We start from the raw sequence: 18,050 nt of genomic DNA, 5'->3' as shown, positions 1-18,050 counted from the left end.
AAGAGATGAAATTCAAGGCCAGGTCTGTCTGATTCCATCTTTCCACCCTGTCTCCTTATCTACACATCCAGGGCAGATGACCTATCCCTTTTCTGAACTCTCTGCCTAAGGAGAGAGACATCTGAGGATGGGATGGGGCCAGTGGGTGGACGCAGTGGGACAGAAAGGTCTGAAGGGAGCAGAGACACGGTGTGAATGCAGGAGCTCCCTGCCAGGGTAACGGATGACATGTGATCTCAGCCAGGAGTCTGACAGTCAGTGATTCCACCACTAAGAAGTCATGTCTTAGGATCCTTGAGTGCTCTGAGTCCCACCAGATGTTCCTTAAATGTCTGCCTGAAACCCCGGTAGACATCAGTGTAGGTGTATGTGTGAGAGCACAGCCCCAGCAAGAGAATTCTGGAGAAGAGTTTGGAGGGAGGGATTTTGTGTGTGTGGTGTGTTGGGGGGTAAATGTTGCTGGGCAGAGGGCATGGAAAAAGGGCAGAGAGGACAGGAAGCTAGCTTGTAGGCAAGCAAACTTCTCCAAGTTGATTGTTTGGCCTGGGTCACCTCTGAATTCCTGCTGGGTTGTAAGATTGGTCTTGAGTAGAAAATGATGGTTTTGGGAATGGAATGCTGCCTTCGTCAAAATGGGGACTCACCATGATTCACTTCAGTTTGAAACTGAAATTTGAAACCTATGATGAGCTAGGCTTTGGGTTCAGGGCTTAAAGAACGGAATGATGAGCGACTCAGATTCCAGCAACTTTGTCAGGAGGGAAAAGACACAAGTGTTCCCAACCAGCTTTTGTTCCACTAGACTGTCCCCTAAAGCCTTTCCACACACACCATCTATTTCATCCCACCATCGCTGGTGCAGTAGGCAAGATCAGCCTTGTGCTAGACAGGCTGGGAGATTGAGGTGAGAAGTGACATCACTGGTACCTTCAGTGGCTTTGAGCCACTTTTCAGCTCAGAGTTCCAGTTTCCTGGAGGTTAGGGACTGGGGCTTACAGAGCATCAGTTCAGTTCAGTTGCTCAGTTGTTTCCAACTCTTTGTGACCCCATAGACTGCAGCACATCAGGCCTCCCTGTCCATCACCAACTCCCGGAGCTTACTCAAACTCAGGTCAATCGAGTCGGTGAAGCCATCCAAACATCTCATCCTCTGTCGTCCCCTTCTCCTCCTGCCTTCAATCTTTCCCAACATCAGGGTCTTTTCCAATGAGTCAGTTCTTCACATCAGGTTGCCAAAGGATTGGAGTTTCAGCTTCAGCATCAGTCCTTCCAATGAATGTTCAGGACTAATTTCCTTTAGGATGGACTCGTTGGATTTCCTTGCAGTCCAAGGGACTCTCAAGAGTCTTCTCTAACACCACAGTTCAAAATCACCAATTCTTAGGCGCTCAATTTTCTTTATAGTCCATACATGACTATACTCTCACGTCCATACATGACTACTAGAAAAAAAATTCCAAGCCTCCCCTCTCCTGAGGTTCCTAAAGTCCAATTCTCAGCCCCCACAAAGTTCAAAGCCTCTGTCCCCCTACCATTCAGGTTCCATATTCTCTGGCCATTCTTTTCACTCAGCCTTCCCCAGCCTAGAGTCTGCACTTGGGGATTAAAGTTCTCTGGGAATCAAGGTCAGCAAGGTTGAGTGACTCCATGACAGGTGGTGGGAGATGGAGGATCTTGGATGTGCCCTAGGAGGGTAGAGAAGGTGGCCAGCTTGGAGTTGCTCTCTGGAGCTGCCTCTGCTTGAAACCTTCAAGACTTTACCCATTGTATTGGTTTCCCAGCACTTGCCGACCCAGGGATTGAACCCGTGTCTCTTGGGTTGACAGGTGGATTATTTACCACCGCACCACCTGGCTGAGTAATATGGTGGTTGAATGTGGACTCTGGCGTTGGATTGCCTGGGTTGAAGCCCTGACTCAGTCATCCCCTGGCCCTCTGCCCCTCAGTTTCCTGCCCTAAAATAGAGATGGCTTGAAGTATCATTATGATAATTAAATGAGCAAATATTTGGAAAGCACTTAAGATAGCAGGACACTTAGTAAGCATTGTATGAGTGTCTGTTAAACATTAAGTGTCTGCTAAACCAATGTTGCTGTTTTATAGGTGTGAAAGCTAAGATCCCGGGGCTTCCCTGGTGGTTCAGTGGTAAAGAACCCGCCTGCCAATGTAGGAGACGCAGGTTCGATCCCTGGGCTGGGAAGATCCCCTGGAGAAGGAAATGGCAAAGCACTCCAGGATTCTTGCCTGGGAAATCTCACGGACAGAGGAGCCTGGTGGGCTATCGTCTGTGGGATTACAGAGAGTCAGACACGACTTAGCAAATAAACACCAACAACAAACTAGGATCCAGAAAAGGGAAACGACACTCTTCAGGTCACCCAGGGTACAGGCCATTTCTGCTTCTTTTCTTTAGAGTTACTCTCAGGGGAGATGAAATCTTCTGCCCATTTGCTGTGCAATCGGAGAAAGCAGGTAGATGGCTTGGAGGGGCAGCCAGAGAGGAGGGCGTGAGTGCAAAGGGGAAGGGAGGATCCCAGTGAGATGGGGAACAGAAGGAGTAGATTTCTCCTGCCCCAAACATATACCTCTTTTCCCACCCACCCCTCTGTTGCAGGATTGGAGCAGTTGTGCAACTGTTTCTGCCCACACAGAGGAAAACAAGGCTCAGAATGTGTAATCAACACAGTCTGCGTGAGAAGGGAAGCCAGTCCTCCCGGGGGTAAGTGGCGGGTGCGGGGGGCGGGCAGGGCGCAGGGCAGGGCTGGCTGAAAGATCACAGAAAGTCTGGATGGGTTATGGGGCTGAGGGTTCGGTTCTTCCCCCGGAACATTCTGTGCAGGGTGGGCAAGCTGCATAGACATTGCATCTGAGACAATCCCTGTCTCACGCTTAATTCTTGATGTGGCTTTGAGGTCTAGAGGGCAACAAATCCAAGCTTTGGAGGCTGACATGGGTCCCATTCTTGGCAAAAGAACTCACGAACGCTCTTCCTCTCTTCCTAGTCTTCACTGTGTATAGGGAACAGCTTGAACGACCCAGTTCTTCACCCTTCCTTGAATCCTCGCTTTATGCCATGTGACTTGGCAATTCTTCCTCTAGAAAGATGGAATATAGCTCCCACCCCTTCACCTTGGGCTCATCTCCGTGACTTACCCAGTAGGATACTGGTGGATATAACATAACCGCTTGTGAAATTTTTGCCTGGTTAGGCTTGTTCTTTTGTGCCTTGACCTCATTGCCATGTGACGAGCATGCCCGTTGGTGCCAGGATGGGGGTGAGAGCAAGACCAAGCTGCCCCCTGCAAGCCCAGCTGATATCACCCCACTGCATATGTACGCGCAAGTCCAGTCCGCCTGGTCAAGCCTAGGCAAGATCAGCCAGCTCTCAGCTGATCTGGGGTCAATGATTTTTAAGTCACTGAGTTTGGGGCAGTTGGGTTTGCAGCATTTTCTGACAGGAGTTAATTGATAAGCCACCTCTTGTAGATTTCCCCTTCCTGATGTCTTTGGAACACACCCCTGCTCTCCACCCTGCCTGCCTCAGTACCAGCCCCCTCACCGCTTCCGACTTGGGCTCCCTGTCTTGGGTGTCCTCGGCTCCCCTCCATCCCCCGGCTGCAGCCAAGTCTCTGTGATATCTGATGGGGGCTGTCCCTACCTGTTACTCGCTTTCTCCCCCCAGCCTGAGACCCTTCAGTGACTCTGCCATGGCTTCTCAGGGGAAAGTTCCCCTTCTTGCCTGAGCGCTCGAGGCTCTTATGACCTTCCCCGCCTCTGACCCTGCTCCTGCCCAGGCCCCCGTGTGAGCCACGGAGACCTGCTGCGGTTCCCTGGACCCCAAGCTGCTTCATACCTCTGGGGTTTCTAACCAGCGTCGATCCCTCCATTTGGAAGATGAGTTTTCCCTTCTTCCTCTAGCTATATTCCACTTTTCCTGAAAAGGAGAGCTGAAGCACCCTTGGAAGGCACCTCCTTGAGAAAGTCTAACCATCCCAGTTAGATAATCTGCCTGAGGGGCCACAGTTCCCATGCTGGGCACAGTAGGTGCTCAGTTAATATCACATTGGATGAATGCATAGATGGGGAAATGAATGAATAAGGCTTTCTCAAGGGCAGTATCACGTCTAACAGATACCTGTATTTCCAGCATCTAATGCTCATCTTGACATGTAGCAGGGCTTCATGAATATATGTTGAATAAGTGAATAAATGAGCACATGAATCTATGTGTCCATGTCCCAAAGAGTCACATACGCTTCTCCCCTCCTCCCCAGAGAAGGTGGCGGTAGGTAAGGGGGCCTTGGCATCCATCACTGTGGGGGCAAGTGTGGCAGGAATCATCTCCCCTGAGTCCAGCCAAGAAGAGTTACTTTGTGTGTAGAGAGTGTAAAAAAAATAAAGTTAAAATCAGCTTGTGTTTAATTATCACCAAGCGTTGGAAAATTCAATGTTGTGATCAAAAGATCCTCCTCCCACTGGAGGAGGGTAGACCCTTCCATCTGCCTCCGCCGTGATGTCGTGCCATGGGGGAGATACCCTTCCTTTGTCCCGGTGCTCTCATCCCCATGAGAGTCTGCCCCATCGGAGGAAGTCCTTGGAGAGACAGGGCAGTTGTGTCTGGTGAGCCCAGTCTGGGTTTTCACGAAGGCTCACAGCCCTGGTGCAATGCTCTCTAATTCTGGTCAGGTGCCAGGAAGCCATTGGTAGCATCAGGGGGCGCACAGGTGGCAGATGGCAAAAATAGGATTGGTACCCTGGTCTGCGTGCCTCTGGAGCCCGTCATCTTCACCTCCCCTGGGTCCTGTCTCCAGCTGGCCCCCAAGCTTGCTCTCTTCCTACTGCTACAGCTGACACCCTTGGGTTTGGCTGAGGACCCAGCATTTGCTGAGGGTAGGACTGGGTCAGCCTGGACGCTGCCCTCCTCACCTTTGGCAGAAAGAACTTTGAGGCAGAGGCCAGCCCTGGCCACGGGGACCAGTCTTCACTTAGTCACTTGGCATTCACCTAATCACAATACCTGATACTGGTCTCCTGGAAGACTGGTCATGAGCTTGGTCCCATCACTTGCTATTTTGGGGGACCACTTCCCCTTTCTGAGGCTTGATTCTCCTGTCTCTAAAGTGGAGATGGTGATTTTTGTTTCCCCCAGTGAATGGCAGCCCTCCATCCTCGCCTACCCCACCCCTTCCCTCTCCACTGCTCCCCCCAGTGCCATGCAGCCAGCTACTGGGACCTTTACTCCCCACAACGCCATGCAGCCAGCTACTGGGACCTTCTTTCCAACTCTGCTGACCATCATTACTACACCACCCTCACCTTCCTCCAGGTTGCCTTCAGCAGACTTCAGGCTCCTGCTTTCCCTCAGCAGCCCCCTCACCCCAGTCTATTCTCCACGCAGCAGCCAGAGTGAACCTTGAAAGGATTAAACTTGATCTCAGGATGCCCTGATGAAACCAGCAAATGTTTCCCATTGCTCTCAGAATGGAGACACAATTCCTCTTTACCTCCAACAACAAGGACCACCAAGTCTGGTCCCTGCCGATTTTCCTACTTCATTTCCACTCTGCATCCCCAGAAATATCAGATTCCCTGAAAGCCCTCACAATCTCTGAGCTACTCCTGACTCATGTTTTGTCCAAGCTGTTCCCTTTTCTCAGGGCATTCTTCCCTCCTTTCTTAGTTAGCATCTCTACTTCTTCAGATGTCAGTTCAAGCATCACTTCCTCAGGGGACCCTCAAGGTCAAATTCTCCAATTACATGCTCTTGTTGCCCCAAGTACCTGTCTGTTGTAGACTTTTTAGAACCTGTCACAACTGTAACTTAGGGTTTAATTATGGAAGCTCTGGATGCATTTCTTTCCTCCCTGCAATACAAGCCCAGTGAAGGCCAATACCTTATCTCTTTGGGCAACTGTATCTTCCATGCCTAGTGTAGTGCCTGGCACAGAGTGGGCACCTAGTAAAGAAGTTTCACTGAACAAGTAAAATAAAAACATTAGTAGAAAAGATTTTTATCAAAAATGTAAATCTTAGGTACCCATTTGGGATTATTCCTCTACCCACTATACAGATAAGGAAGCTGACAGAAAAGTGAAGGGACTTACTCCTGTCTCCTGGCTTAGCAGTAGAGCCAGGGCTGGAACCCAGACATAGCTCCCCACACAGGGAGGGGTTTGATCCCTGCCGGCTGAGCTCAGGTGGGTTCGCCTCCATCTCTGGTGCTTGCTGCCTGCACCTTGCTGCCTCTCCAGGAGGTGGGCTGCCTGGAGTTTGCAGCTGCTGCTGGGCAGGGGACAGTTAGTGCTGGTGGGAGATGCCTGCTCTGCCATCAGGGTCCTATTTCTTATTCATGATCTGTTACCATACAAGGAGCTTTGATGCAAACAAACAGGCCGAGACAGCTCCTTGCTTCAAAGCCATCCTGGGGGCAGGAACAGAGCCTGGTCTGGCCAGGGTCCCCGGGGTGTTGTTGAGTGGGCCAGGAAGAGGTGGGGGCTGGGCTTGATGCAGACGGCACGGAACAGGTGGCTACTTGAGAGCCATTGGCCCGCAGCGAGAGGGGGCTGCTCATGAGGTAAGGAAGGGCCAAATCTCTGGAGCGATCGCCTTGTACGCTCTTCCAGCTCTTTAAAAATAGACACACTGCAAAGGGGGAGAAGAGGCAAACAAAGAAAATAAATTCTTTCAAGTGTGGTCAGAAGCACTTTTTTATGTTTCTTTCCCTCTCATCTCTCATGCTTTATTCCCCCTGGGAGATGAGGATAATGCATTTCTGGTGCCTGAAATCTATGTCCCAGCCTGGGACACTGAGTGAGTCTGCGGAAGCCTGCAATGAGCCTGGCCTTGTGGCAGGGGCTTTCAGTTGCACGTAATCCTCAGAATAGCCCTGGGAAGCTTTTTGTTGCTGTTCTGTTGGATTCAACAAATATTTGAGCATCACTTTTGCTAGCCCCAGGGCCTCCATAGTGAATTCCTGCTGTCAGGAATCCCACATTCTACGTCCCTGAAACCACGAGACAGTTGATGCTATAAAGGGGAGAGTTTGAATGATGGGACACGGAGTCACTAAGGTAGGAGGTGGGGTGTTGGATTGGGAAGTCAGGGGAGGCTTCTCGGAGGAGTTGATATCTGAGCTGAAGCCTGAAGGAGGAGGAGGAATCCAGCTGTTGAAAGAATGGGGTTGCAGAGGAGCAGTCAGTAATAGAGCAGCAGGTGCAAAGGATGGGAAGGGGTATCGAGGACCCAGGGGAGAGAGGAGATGAGATGGTTGGAGCAAAGTGAGAGGGACCCATGCAAAGGAGAGGGAAGGTGGGAGGTGACGAGGACCAGTGCAGGTCACTGAGGGGTTGGAATTTTACTCTGAAAGCAACGGACCATCCCCGCAAGGCTATAAGTAGATATGCTTCTGTCTACATTTTATGAGATCAGCCTAGGCCCTGTGTAACAAATGGATTCAAAGCTGAGAGAAGGTCAGTGGGAAGCTATGGTGGTAACAGAAGTCCAAGATGGCAGCCAGTGGCGGTGACAGAGGTGATGGGAAGCGGGGGATGGCTGGGTGTGGGCGTCCAGGGAGAGGGAAGAGTCAAGGGTGCTTCGTAGGTTATGGTTTGTGCAATCAGATGGGTGATGCTGCCACTCACAGCGGTCGGAAAGGTGCAGGGAGAACCAGGTGGGAGCTGGCATCGGTGGGAATCCAGATTTTGTTTTGAATATAAAGGTTTCAGGGCAAATCATGTAACCAGGCAGCGTTTATGGTTGGATTTATGAGTTTGGAGCTCAGATAACACTCAGCAGAAATTAAGATTTCAGAGGCACAAAGCTGTAGATGGTACAATCCAGCAGGACCTTCCATGGACTGAGAGTTGATTGATGGCCCGTTGCAAGTTGCATGATGGCGGGGACCATGCCTGTTATTGTCTTTGCTCTCTGCCCCCTCCCCACTCGACACCTACAAACTAGCATTTGTTAAGTCCTTACTGAAGACTGAAAGGTGAAAGTGCTGAGAAAGCCAAAGATGTGATCCCTTTCTTCAAGGAGCCCGTATAACAAGAGACCATTCAGAAGCAAACACAGCCTCAAAAGCACAGAGCAGAAAAGCTGCAGGACCAGTTTGGAATCCAGGGCCATTCAGATGAGCCAGGGTTGGCATTTGCCTTCGCCTCACAGAGCCTGCCCTGCTGGGTGGGCCAAACTAAGAGGCTAAGTGCACTTGTGAGGCAAACATTTGAAGAACTTGAGAACAAACACTTTCTAAGCCTTTTAGAGGATCCGCTATATGCTCAGTGGGTTTGTACATCATTTGTTTTTGGTTTCCTGAGCACATCTGTGTCTTTGCTACTGCACTCTTCTTATTGCCCTGCAGGCCTTTACTCTGGAGACACCCTTACATCCTCCCACCCAGCTCCCTCTCTGTCCACAAAACCAAAAGTGTAGCAAGGGTAGAGGGCTTTATCGGATTGATTTTCATAACCTCAGAGGCTGGCTGGGTGCTGGGCATGTGACAGATGACAGATAAGCAATACTCACAATAGATATTAGAAGCACAGTGGGGTTTATTGAATAAATGAATTCTTAGCCATTTATTGAAGCAAATTCTTTAAGGAGCTCTCTTAGTTGATCCTTCCTCAAATTACTATGTAGGATCCAATGGCAACAGAACTACTTCGGAGGTTTTAAAAGGTATTATGTGGTAGCTGTGTGATCTGGAATAAGTCTCTGAGCCTCTCTGGGCCTTGGTTTCTTCTAAGCAGCCTAGAAAGGGTTGGCAACATCTGTAGCGTGGATGAGTTTATACGTGTTCATTAAAAAGCAAAGACATTACTTTGCCAACAAAGGTCTGTCTAGTCAAGGCTATGGTTTTTCTAGTGGTCATGTACGGATGTGAGAGTTGGATCATGAAGAAAGCTGAGCACTGAAGAATTGATGCTTTTGGACTGTGGTATTGGAGAAGACTCTCGAGAGTCCCTTGGGCTGCAAGGAGATCCCACCAGTCCATCCTAAAGGAAATCAGTCCTGAATATTCATTGGAAGGACTGATGCTGAAGCTGAAACTCCAATCCTTTGGCCACCTAATGCGAGGAACTGACTCATTGGAGAAGACCCTGATGTTGGAAAAGATTGAAGGTGGGAGGGGAAGGGGACAACAGAGGATGAGACGGTTGGATGGCATCACTGACTCGATGGACCTGAGTTTGAGTAAACTCTGGGAGTTGGTGATGGACAGGGAGGCCTGGCGTGCTGCAGTCCATGGGGTCGCAGAGTCGGACACGACTGAGTGACTGAATTGAATTGATTCGGGTGGCAAGGGGCTCCTGTCTGAGTGAAGGCTAAGGCAGGGTACTTGGGTACTTGCAATCTCTGCTTGGGGAAGGCAGACTGAGCTGCGGGTCAATGCCCGAGGTTAGAGGTAGAAAGAGGTAGAAAAATAGGCAAAGTGCCTGGTGGAGAAAAACGCTGAGACAAAGACTATATGTTATTTTTACAGTAAAAAATAATCAAGGGACTTCCCTGGTGGTCCAGTGGTTATAAATCCTCCTTCCAAGACAGGGTACATGGATTTGATCCTCGGTTGCGGTACTAAATTTCCACATGCTGCAGGGCAACTAAGTCAGCGTGCAATTATTGAGCCATGCTCTCCAGAGCCCACACGTGCTGCAATGAAGACCCAGCACAGCCAAAATTAAAAAGAAAAAAAATCAAGATATCCATGGACAGTCCATCAGCAAACATAGCTGATTCTCCCTCCAAAATCTCTCTCAAGTGCACCCACCTCTCCCCCTCCCCCTCTGACCCCCAGTCCCTCTCCCTCCCCAGCCTCCTCCCCTGGCTGTCCCCCCAACTCTGCAGCCATCTCCTCACTGCTCTCTGCCTCCTTTCTTGTTTTGCGCAACAGGATGACATTTAAAAAATATAAATTAACTCACATCCCCGCCTTGCTTAGAACCCTCTGGGGATTGCATCATGCTCAAAATAAAATCCAAACGCCTCACTTTGGTCTTGAATGACCTGGCCCAGCCTCCCTCTCTAATCTCACCCCTACGTCTCTCTCTTCAACGGATGTCCCACCCATTTCTCCTCTTCTCAATTCCTCAGGCCCAGCCCTCAGGCCTCACCCCACCCCGTTCCCTCCGCCTGGAATGCTCCATCCCTCACTTTGGGCAGGATGGCTCTCAGGTCTCAGCATAAATGTCACCTCCTCAGAGAGGTCCTCCCTGATTACCTGATCCCAAAGTACAACCTCCAATGAGTTTGTATCATTGAATGGCATCCTGTTGATTTCTTTAGTAGCTCTCCTTGAAATTTTTTATCTGTCTGTTCATGTGTTTATCATCAGCTGCTAGACCATAAACTCCACAAAGAACAAATACCATGTAACATTTATTCCCCAGTGAATCTTCTGGCACATAGCAGATGCTCAGTAAATGGTCCTTGCATGAATAAATCCTCCCCAATTGGAACGGACCTCAGCATGACTCCAACACAGTGAAGACAGAGGGAGGGGGAGAGCTATTTGGGTATCTTGAGGCTTCGGTGTGGGACCTACAGGACCACAGCGCTCTCAAGGACAGAGCAATCCGAGCACCCACAGAAACTGCATCCGGCCCTTGGGCGACCACTGATGGTCTCGCACGGAGTGTGCTGGACTACGCCTTCCCCCAGACTTCCAGAAGCACTTAAAGGAAGGGACTCTGCGGGGTTCTAGGGCCCCACCCAGTTGGTGGCGCCCCACGCCTGTGGGTTTTGTGTATTTCTGTTAATGACCCTTGTTGGTTGCTCACCTTCATGATGGCCCTTGGCTCTCCATGGTAAACTCAATGCCATCTGGATTTATTAATTGCATCTGCATTCCAACCCGAGGTGCATCCTCTAACAGGGAGTCAAGCTGAGCACGCCCTTTGAAAGCTGGCTCTTCCAGAGGCCAAGGGCCTTCACGAAACAAAATGACTTATTCCTGGGAAAAGGCATAAGCAGAATCATCTTTCACAACTTGTGCACTGTTCCTCTCTTCTGCAGGTGTTAACTGGCCAGTGTAACATAAGCAAAAAGCATGAATTTAAACGCTTCTGCAGGAAGTTTCTGGCCTATGCTGAACCTGCTATTTCAAGGTGAAAAAGGAGGGCATGATGCTTAAGAACCAAGGGATACCCATTCACCTACATAACTCCTGGATGCCCCAGACATCCCCAGGGTGAGTGCCCGTCCACTCCAGCTCCTGAATCCCTGCTATGGAATCAGAGGGAACAGCCAACGTTGGCAAAGGTACCCAAGGTCTGGGTCCAGCGGGGAGTGTGGTCCAGATAAAACAATTTCTAGTCTTCCTCCTTATCAAGAAGCGCTTCTTTTTTTAAAAAAAAGTTTATTTTATTGAAGTATAGTTTATTTACAATGTTGTGTTAATTCTCCTGGATGACAAAGTGATTCAGATATATATACCAGATACATAAATTCCTTTTCATACTCTTTTCCATTATGGTTTATTACAGGATGTTTGTGTGTGTGTGTGTGTCTGAGTTGCTCAGTCGTGTCCGACTCTTTGCAACCCCATGGACTGTAGCCCACCAGGCTCCTCTGTCCATGGGATTCTCTAGGCAAGAATACTAGAGAGGGTTGCCAGTTCCTCCTCCAGGGGATCTTCCTGACCCAGGGATCAAACCCAAGCCTCCCACTTTGCAGGCAGCTTCTTTACCATCTGAGCCACCAGGGAAGCCCTATATTGAATATATTTCTAGTTCCCTATGCTATACAGTGGGACCTTGTTGTTTAGCCATTTTATGTGTAATAGTTTGCATCTGCCCATCTCAAACCCCCACTCCATTCTTCTCCCACTCCTGCTGCCTGGCAAGCACAGGTCTATTCTCTATGATTCAGTTCATTTGTGTCATATTTTAGATTCCACATATAAGTAACTTTTGGTCTTTCTCTTTCTGGCTTACTTGACTTAGTATGATAATCTCTAGGTCCATGCATGTTGCTGAAACTGACATTATGTTGTCCTTTTCTTGACTGAGTAATATTCCACTATTTATCCTTTCATCTATCGATGGACATTCAGGTTGTGTCCACATCTTGGCTACAGTGAATGCTGCTGCTATGAACATATGGGGTGCATGTATCTTTTCGAATGGTACTTTTGTCTGGATATATGCCCAGGAGTGGGATTGCTGGATGACACGGCAACTCTATTTTTAGTTTTTTGAAGAATCTCCATACTGTTCTCCATAGTGGCTGCCACCAACTTGCATCCCCACCAACAGTGTCGGAGGGCTCCCTTTTCTCAAGGGGCACTTCTGTATGGGGTGGGAAGGGGTTGGAGGAAGAGGCTGGCACGTGTGGCTTGCAGCCCAGAGGTGACCCAGTGGTCTTCCATGTCCTGTGGGGCTAGCGGCTGCTACTGTTCCTTCTCAGCCTCATTTATGAGAATCCACAAACTCATTCCATGATGGGACTTGAGCAAATTACGTAGCTCTCTGGAGCTGGAAATCTCCTTCTGGAAGTGGAAGCAGTGATCCCTGCCCCACAGGTGGCTGTGCAGACAGGTGAGATCAGGTAGACCAAGGACTCCGCAGGTCAAGGCCTCCCCCCACCTTGGTCTCAGCCCTTGTATCAGAATCAGGACCTTGGCAGGTCACTCTCAACAGGCTGCCGACCCAGCTCACTGAGGATCCACCTGAGAACACATCACACACCTTATCAGCGCCCTGTTCACCGTGTCCACGGCGATGCTAACGAAGACAGCTGTGCGCGAGCGTTCTCTGCGTCCCAGGGAACTTCTGTCTCTCAGCAGATCTGGTCCTCAGCGCAGCCCTGCAAGGAAAGTCTTTATTATGATCCCCGCTTTGTAAGTGAGGACGCAGGGACTCAGAGACGTGGAGGCGTTTAGGAGGCGGAGACAAGGCTTGAAGCCGGGATGCCTACCTGTTTGCTCAGGGCCGCGCTGGCTCCCCCTCTCCTGCATGAGAACTTTTCGTGACCTCCTCCCCCACTCCCCGCCCCAATCTTATTTATTTTTAATTGAGGGGAAACAGTTTCACAATATTGTGTTGGCCTCTGCCGTACTTCAACATGAAGTGGTCATAGGTTTACACGTGTCCCCTCCGTCTGCAGCCTCCCTCCCGCCCCCCATTCCTTCCCACCCCTCTAGGTTGCTACAGGGCCCTGGTTTGAGCTCCCTGGGTCATATAGCAAATCCCCACTGGCTATCCATCTGACCCATGGTAGTGTATATGCTTCCATGTTTCTCTCTCCATTCGTCCCACCCTCCCCTTCCTCTATCACCTGCTTTAACAGTGACGCCTCCTCCCCACCGAGGAGCCTTGTCCTCATGATGACAATCACACCACAGACATGTGGTCAGGCCTATAGATAGGACTAATTGATCCATGGCGCCCCTGGACTCTCAGAGACAGCTGATTGCAGTGACGCATCTCTGGCAAGCTTGAAGGTGGTTTTTCCTCCCTCAAAGACTTCGTCTCTTTCAGGTTGGACCCTGGGCTCGGTCCCCAGGGAACAGAGAGGCCTGATTTGGCATCCCTGAAGAGCAGTCCAGGGTCTCCCGGGAGCTAGACGTTGCCATGGCATCTGCCTTAGCTGCTCTGAGGCTGGGCTCGGCCGGCGAGGTCCGGCTAAAGCATCTCATCATGCCAGACTGGTGGTCACGTTGCCAAGGGAATGTCAGCCTCTGAGCAGCTCCAGGGCTGTGGGCCCTGGGGAGGAGGCCGCAGGAAGCAGGGACAGGATTCAGCAGGACAGCTCCCTCCTCGGGGCTGGCTCTCTGCTCCTGAACGGTCCCTGCCTGTGACCGTGTCCCTGAGAGCCCGGCATGGTGCTGGTGGACAGACCACGCTCATTCCTTCGCTCCTTGGTTCAACCCATGTTTACTGAGCACGCTCTGTGCCAAGTACTGGGGGTGCATGGAAGGAGTGAACACACACACAGGGCTGACCCTCGTGGAGCTTATATTTTAGTGGAAGAGGGAGCTACTCAAGATTGTGAAAGAATGATTGTGACGAAGGCCACTGAGAGAGTGACGTGGTGCTTGCCCGACAGGAGAATTTAACCGCATCCTGAGGTCAGGAAGTCTACTTGAGTTGAGATCTGAATGAATAGGTGTTAACCTGGAAGAAGAGGAGAAGGAGGAGGAGGAAGACGGGGAGCAGAGGCAGAGAACAGAGGACCTGCAGACTAGGCTGAAGACTCTGGCTTTAACCTCAAGGGCAATAAGAAGCTGTCAGGAAGTCTTGAAGCAGGGGGTGATGTGATCTGATCTGCTATGAAATGATCACATAGCTGCTGATGAAGATTTGGAAGGATGGCTCCAAGCAGGCATGGTGAGATCAGAAGTCATGAAAAAAGTGTTCCAGAAATATTTTGAATCTGTTTTCCAAATCTGTTCCCTGTCTCCCTTCCCCACTGCCACCACCTGGGTTCAAGCATCTTGGTCTCTTGCACACAGCTCTCCCCAACCCCACCCTTGCCCCTCACTGTTTGCCACCTGTTACTCACCTTGCAGGGATTGGCAAAATTCGCATTCAAATTTCTAAGTCCAATTATGTCCTTTATAGAGTTCATGGTGGTTCTCTGTGTCTTCCTCCTTCAGCCTGATGTGTGTGGGGGATGTCTCTTGTTGTAGTAATATTCCCTACCCTCCCAAAGCTTCCCTCAGCCTCTGGAACATTATTGTTGTTGTTTAGTAGCTAAGTTGTGTCCAACTTTTTGCAGTCCCATGGACTGCAGCACACAAGGCTTCCCTGTTCTTCACTATCTCCCGGAGTTTGCTCAAATTCATATCCACTGAATCTGGAACACAGGGTGACTTATCCCCAGGCATACTCTCTGCCTGGAATGTCATTTCCTCCTTCCAGTCTGTAGCATCTCTGCCTCATCCTTCAAGAGAGCCCAAGAGGCCCCAGCCCAATATTTTTCCTGTACCTTGGTCGAGATTATGATTTATTTCCATGCTGCTTCTTTAGGTAAAGGGGAGAACAGATGTCTTTTGGAGCATCACTTAGATCAGGCTGTCAAAAGTACATACATTCATTTAGTCCTGTAAACAATTGTTATGTAAAGAAACTATTGTTATTTACATTTTTAAAGATGAGAAAACCAAGCCTCAAAGAAGGGAAAGAACTCACCCAAAGATATACTGCAAGTAAGGAGAAGAGTTGGGGGTCTATCTGCAGTCTGGGATGAAGGTGGGGGAGGCATCATTTGGTCTCCTGGTGTTCGCTGCAGTGGGGAAGTGAAGGAATTGGGAAATGATGCAACTAAATGAAGATAAATCTTGTTTTCCTTGGTATCTGCTCCCTGCTTGAGGGCCCTCTGTCTCAGACATTATTAATACTGGTGTCTTATGTTATAAACATTTGCCTTGGAAACGAACGGAGATCATTCTGTGGTTTTTGAGATTGTATCCAAGTACCACATTTCAGACTCTTTTGTTGACTATGATGGCCACTCCATTTCTTCTAAGGGATTCTGGCCCACAGTAGTAGATATAATGGTCATCTGCATGTTAAAAAGCAGAGGCATTACTTTGCCAACAAAGGTCCATCTAGTCAAGGCTATAGTTTTTCCAGTGGTCATGTATGGATGTGAGAGTTGGACTATAAAGAAAACTAAGTGCCAAAGAATTGATGCTTTTGGACTGTGGTGTTGGAGAATACTCTTGAGAGTCCCTTGGACTGTAAGGAGATCCAACCAGTCCATCCTAAAGGAGATCAGTCCTGGGTGGTTCATTGGAAGGACTGACGTTGAAGCTGAGACTCCAGTATTTTGGCCACCTGATAAGAAGAGCTGACTCATTTGTAAAGACCCTGATGCTGGGAAAGACTGAGGGCAGGAGGAGAAGGGGACGACAGAGGATGAGATGGTTGGATGGCATCACTGACTTGATGGACATGAGTTTGAGTAAACTCCTGGAGTTGGTGATGGAGAGGGAGGCCTGGCGTTCTGCAGTTCTGGGGTCGCAGAGAGTTGGACACGACTGAGCAACTAAACTGAACTGAGTTAAACTCACCCATTGCAGTCCATTTTAGTTCACTGATTCCTAAGATGTTGATCTTCACTCTTGCCATCTCCTATTCGACCACTTCCAATTTGCCTTGATTCATGGAGCTAACATTCCAGGTTTCAATATTGCTCTTTACAGCATTGGACCTTGCTTCCATCACCAGTCACATCCACAATTGGGTGTTGTTTTTGCTTTGGCTCCATCTCTTCATTCTTTCTGGAATTATTTCTCCATTAACCTCCACTAGCATATTGACCACCTACTGACCTGGGGAGATCATCTTTCAGTATTTTATCTTTTTTGCCTTTTCATACTGTTCTTGGGGTTCTCAAGGCAAGAATACTGAAGTGGTTTGCCATTCCCTTCTCCAGTAGACCACGTTTTGTCAGAATTCTCCACCATGACCCGTTCGTCTTGGGTGGCCCCACACGGCATGGCTCATAGTTTCATTGAGTCAGACAAGGCTATGGTCCATGTGATCATATTGGTTAGTTTTCTGTGATTATGGTTTTCAGTCTGTCTGCCCTCTGATGGAGAAAGATAAGAGACTTATGGAAGCTTCCTGATGGGAGAGACTGACTGGGGGGAAACTGGGTCTTGTTCTCATGGGCATAAAAAACATGCACACACACACAAAATAACATGAACAAGTATATTGCACATGTGTATGTGTCTGGTTCTATGCAGACTACTTGGTTAGTGTTATCTCAATGAAAACTTTCCAGCAAGCAGCAAAGGAGGTGCCATGATTATGCCCTCCCCTGGAGGGGAAACTGAGGCCCATGCCACAGGAAGAGAGTCTGGACTGGGCTGGCCCCCAAGCCCACAGTCCCTCCGTCTATGAAATACACTTTGCACATCTACAAGGAATGGTTTACCCTGGGTCTCAAGGTCATTAGGACCTTGACCACTTTTGTGGTCTTCCTAGCTTTTCCCAGAGCCTGAAGTCCACTGCTTTCTCAGCCTCAGATCTTCTTGAGCTTCTGGAATTCTCCAGCCAGAAGGACGCAATGTTTATTTCAGTTGACAGCACTCCATATACGCCTGCATGCATCTATCCAGCCAATAACATTCACTAGCGCCTGCTGTTGCCTTGTCCTCCCATGTGCGGGAACTCTGCAGATCCAAAGAGCCTGGCCCTGAAGGAACTCACGGGCCAGTGCTGTTCCCTGCCCACCAAAGCTATCAGTGACATTGCAGTGACCAGCTGGAAAATCTAATTTCTGAAAGGACCCGGTGATTATCGAAGGTTGGCAGCCTGAAGGCTTGCCCAGAAAACCCTTACTTTTTCCACCGCCACTGAAGTCTGGGGCAGATGCTGCAAATCAATGGGAAAGGAATTAGTTCAGCTGTGGCTTCTCCCTCAGGAGCATCAACAAGGAGGAAGCGCCTTGCAGAGTCTGGGCAACATTGTCATGGTTGGATTTCCCCTGCCTGGGCCGCTGGCTGAGATTTTTTGGGGGCAGATTGTCACCGCTTCTCCATCCGCATCAGCTCAGGAGGCATCTCTCAACATCTTGCTCTTGCTGTTGACATTTCTGCCAGGGGGGTGGCTGTGAGGCAAGCTCTGCCCTCCTGCAGAAGCTGCTGTAACAGCTGGTGTTTTTTTTTGTGTGCTTTCTGTATGCCAGGTTCTTTGTAGGTGATGCTATACCTACAATGTGTACTCCCGCCATGATCCTGCAACATAGCAGGTGTTGTCCCCATTTTACTGATGAAAACACTGAGGCTCATTGAGGGAGGGGCGCTTGGGTCACGATCAGATCAGACAGCCCGGCAGCGGAGTGTTGGGCCAGGAGCCCTCATCCCTCTGATGCATGCCTATGTCGATTGTATTGGTTCATGGCCGGGTAGCTCTGCCTGCAGGGTAAGCACTAGACAAAACTGTGAGGTTTTCTAAATATTTGATACCTTTGCTTTGGGGGATTAAAGAGGTCTGAGTACCTCAGAGAAGCCCAGGGAGGAGAAATGAATGTCCACTAGATACAGTTCTCAGCCTCCATGAAGATAGTACCTAAAAGCCGGGGATCTGGAATCTATT

This window comes from Cervus elaphus, chromosome 8 (genome assembly GCF_910594005.1).
Source record: "Cervus elaphus chromosome 8, mCerEla1.1, whole genome shotgun sequence".
NCBI lineage: Eukaryota > Metazoa > Chordata > Mammalia > Artiodactyla > Cervidae > Cervus > Cervus elaphus.
Note: the sequence above shows the minus strand (reverse complement) of the source record.